Source organism: Bos mutus, chromosome 15 (assembly GCF_027580195.1).
Source record: "Bos mutus isolate GX-2022 chromosome 15, NWIPB_WYAK_1.1, whole genome shotgun sequence".
NCBI classification, from domain to species: domain Eukaryota; kingdom Metazoa; phylum Chordata; class Mammalia; order Artiodactyla; family Bovidae; genus Bos; species Bos mutus.
Window position 1 is genome coordinate 51,387,551 of NC_091631.1, and position 4,533 is coordinate 51,392,083.

Here is a 4,533-nt window from a genome sequence, read left to right on the forward strand (position 1 = left end):
TTACTTTTAATCACACAACAGTGACAAAAACAGCTAGTCTGAGGGCATGCAATTCCGTTTGTCACCACCAGAGGGAGGATGTGTCTTACTCCAAATCCTTTTCAAAGGGCGTTTTCAACTCAGTCTAGGGGCTGGGAGAAGAGGGAGACAGAGGATGAGGTGGCTGGATGGCATCACTGACTTGATGGTCGTGAGTTTGAGCAAACTCTGGGAGATGGTGAAGGACAGAGAAGCGTGGCATGCTGCAGTCTATGGGGTCGCAAAGAATAGAACACAACGGAGCGACTGAACAACAAAGGGCTGGGAGTCCTTTGCTGGAAGAAGAGGCCTCCGGGTCTACCCGGTGCCCTGGTTTCCCAGGAACGCCCTGGGCCCTTTCCATTCTGTCTGCACACCCCTCCGGTGTAATTTGCCCTGCTCTGGGGTCTTGAGCCTCCATGGAATGTAGAGACCCTCTGTGATCTACACAGATTCCTCGACTTGGGGTAGTTATGTAGCCTCCAACCACATAGTCTGATTTAATCAGTGTCATGAGCAGGACCTGGAGAGAGGTGAGCAAGAAAGGAGAGTCCCCAAGAGCCCACCCTGAGCATCCTCCTGGCCCCAACCTGTCCTAGGGAGTGGGTTCCCTGGGCTGATAGGGATAGGGTGGGGTTGGGGTGCTGAGCTGAAGAGAGGTCCAGGGCAGAAGGGACTGTTGAGGCTCTCCCCAACCCAGGCCCTCCTCCCACTCACCCCTGCTGGAGAGATTAATGGCCTCCCTGTTGATCCTCGGCTCCAGGCAGCTGAGGTCTGAACGGCAATTCAGCAGGGCTCTGCCCAGTGGTGACCTGCTCCTTGCCAGGTGCTCATTCTTCATCGTCCGCCTGACAAACACCCCGGGGGGAGAGGGGGGAGGTGGAGATCAGAGGCCAATGCTACAGCCGCCTGGCCTTTCCTGTCATCACAGTGAGTCTCTGGCTGGGAAGATGGATCGGGCCTGGGCCTTGGAGCCAGGGCCACAGCAGCCACAGGGCCTTGGGAGGGGAATCATGGAGCCAGGGACTGGACTGAGACAGGCAGGGAGGTGGCCGAGTGACCCAGCCTTAGAAGAAACCCTCAACTCGGCCTCGGTGTTCCCCGCCCCCACTGGGGACACTCAATATCCTCTGCAGTTGAGCGGCTGAGGGCGTGGGAAGAAAACCTATTTAGAACTTGGGACCTTGGGGTCCATGACCTCAGCTTGACACTGGGGGCCCCGGGGGTGGGGGCCACCTGGGGAGGTCGCCACAGGAAACCAGGTAGGGGCTTTTCCCCAGGGGTGGACGGGCCTCGTGCCTGGACAGCACTGGAACCCGCTGCACCCAGGGTGGTGGCTCCCCAGGCTCTGATTCGGTAACTTATTTAGGGGGGAATTTCAGGCTGCCTGCTCTGACCCTACATGACCTCCCCACTCCCCCGGAGGGCCCGGGGCACTCCTGGCTGCTGTTGGCCTCTGGAGCTCTTAAACTTGGTTCCTGTTTCAAGAAATTCTTGCTGTTGCTTCCCCGAAGGGCTTCCTTGGTATCACCAGGAGGAATTCCCCAGGTGAGGTGGCCGAGGGGAGGTTAGAGGAGGGAAAGTTTCAGGCTGGGGCAGCAGTCTGAGGCCCGGAACTTCATTGGCAGTGCCGTCCATGCTGGGGACGCTGGTCTCCCTGCCAGCTTTGGCCTCTGCCTCCTGTGTGACCCTGAAACACTTTCGTCTGCCTCTGGACTTGGCTTTGGAAAAAGCAAACACAAGACCAAAATTGCAGGTGTTGGCTTCAGAGTCAAGGGGCTCTAGGAAGGGGTAAATGGGACCTGTAGCTGGTCCCCTTGTTACCCCCAGCCCCTAGATGAACAGTGCCCAGGGAGGCTGGGGGTACACACACACACACATGTTCACTCCCTCCTAGCAGTTAAAACAGATTTACCCAGCAAGTGATGAAGGCAGACAAAAAAGACACACTTGACAAAGCAAAGGAGATGAGGCTGGCTTGGCCCACAGCCAGGAGCGTGTTGTATTCTCTCGTGGTCTTTGTTTCCTGAAAGGCCTATCAATCAGTAACAGAGTCGTGCCAAACCCAGCTGCCTGGAGCCAAGTGGCCCCCGCCCTGAAGTAAATAACATTTCAGGTCTCCTGTCCATGGACCATCTGCTCCTGAAGCAGTGAGTCACATCACTGGGGAGCGGCCTCGGCCCTCAGATGCCCGCCCCGAGCAGGATGCGATGGGTCCCATGGGGTGTCAGCGACTCCTGGACCCTTCCTGAACCCTGCTCCCAGGGGACCTGTTGGAGATGCTGCGTCTCTTGAGACTCTGACCTTTCCTTCATGTCTGTCTGCCTCACGGTCTGCGAACCACATGAGGGTGGGGGCGGCATCTAATGGTTTACCCACCCGTCCCCAGCGTTGCACCCATCAGAGGCGTGTAGTATACGCTCAGTAAATGTTTGTTGACTGAGCTCGTGACTGGCTGACCAGAGGAACGAATGAGTGATCACCTGCAGCTGCACCTGCTGCTTCCCAGCTTCTGAGGGGGCAGGGAGAGCTGCTGGGCATTGCAGTCTGGTCAGGTGGCTGGTGGTGTGTCTGTGTGCACCCCTGGAGCCTGAGCCAGGAAAGGGCTACTAGGGGCCTGTCCTAGTGACAGCCAGCATTTTGTCCCTGATGAGACAGTTAAGATCACAGGCTCTGGAATCAACCCGCCTGGATGTGAGCCGGGCCTGACCAATTGTGATCTATGGGATGGTGGCTATGTCCCCGCCCACCCCCAATCTCAGTTTCCCCCAGATAGAGAAACAACGTCTGACTTGAGGAGTTCGGGCTCCAGACTGGTCCTCGCTGACCGGCGGCTGCTTTGTTTATACTCTCGAAGATTCTCCCAATGTGGACATCTGGTGCTCCTGAACTCTGCAGGCACCCTAGCCCTTGTCCTTAATGCCTGACCGGCCAGTGCAGTCTTCTAGAACACTATTCAGGGCCAGGAGGCAGAGGCCTTGAGTCCACGCTCAGCCCGACACCCATGAGCACGATTTGGGCCACAGTGTGGACATGGCCTGACCCGTCCTGGGAGGCCCCACCACCTGGACCCTCTGCCAGCTTGGCTGGGCTCACCAGCTCCCCTGAGATCAGTGGAGGGCGGTCTATGGCTGCTGTATGGGGACCAGGGAGGGTTTGTGGAAAAAATTTGTGTGTGTGTTGGGAGTGTGAGTGTGTGTGAGTGTATGTGTACATACATGTGTGCTGTATGTTAGAACTGGGGAGAAGCCAGACAGGCCAGGCGATGGTGGGCCTGCGTGGACCCAAGAGGCTGCGCCCAGCATCTGGGGCGTGGGGAACAGGCAGCTCCACCTTGCCAGCCACTCTCTGGATCACGACCCCTCAGCTGAGCATGAGGGCTGGGTTCTTAGAGGACACACACACAGCTAGGCAGGGGGTGAGCGGCTTCACTGTGAGGCAGGGCTTGGGGTGAGGGGCAGCCGTGTGGTGGAGAACCCGAGCCTGCCCCGTCCCTTCTTACGGCGCTAGGGGGAGGCAGATAACCAGATTCCCCATGCAGTGGCTGGGAATGGAGATGTCCACAGGGAACTGGAGACTGACTGCAGTGCCAAGACAGCGGGATGTGCCCTCCAGAGCCACACAGCCGCCAGGGCCCAGGCAGAGGGACGGGGAGGCGGCTCCTGGGCTTCACACTGCCCTGCCCTCCTCTTGATCTGATGTTTTTCCTCCTCTCAAACCACGCAGTGAAAACGATCAGAGCAGGAATACTACAGCAGAAGAGGCATGGGGGGCGATGGAGCACAGACTTGGGTCTGGAGCCTGGCTCTGCCACTGACTAGCTGGGCAGCACAGGGCCCGCCCCTTAGTGTCTCTGACCCTCAGTTTTCTCATCTGCAAAATGGGGATCACAATGCCCAACGCATTAAAGAGATTGAGCAAGATCTTTTGTGTAAATAAGATTGGGGACTTCACTGGTGGCTCAGTGGTAAAGAATCCACCCGTCAATGCAGGAAACATGAATTCGATCCCTGATCCGGGACGATCCCATGTGCCACAGAGCAACTGAGCCCCTGCACCACAACTATTGAGCCTGTGCTCTAGAGCCCGGGAGGCAGAGCTACTGAAGCCCGTGCACCCTAGAGCCTGCGCTCTGCAACAAGAGAAGCCGCAGCAGTGAGAAGCCCTGGCACCACAACTAGAGAAAGCCTACCTGCAGCAACAAAGTCCCAGGGCAGCCAAAAATAAATACATAAAAATTATATTAAAAAACCAAGATCGGTAAGCCATAAAGCACTACAGAAGTGCAATGTGGGTTTTAATTGCAGTGTGAAGCAATATCAATCAAGGTTTTCACTGGGTTGGGTGATTACATGCATTTCAATATAATTCAGCAAAATATGTATTAGACATTTGAATATCAAGTATGTGCCAGGCACCATGTTAGGTATTTTAATAAGCTTAAGTGGAACTTGTTTATGAAACTGCAGAACACAAACCCATAGATCTGCCTGTCTGGTGTTTCCTAAATGCCAG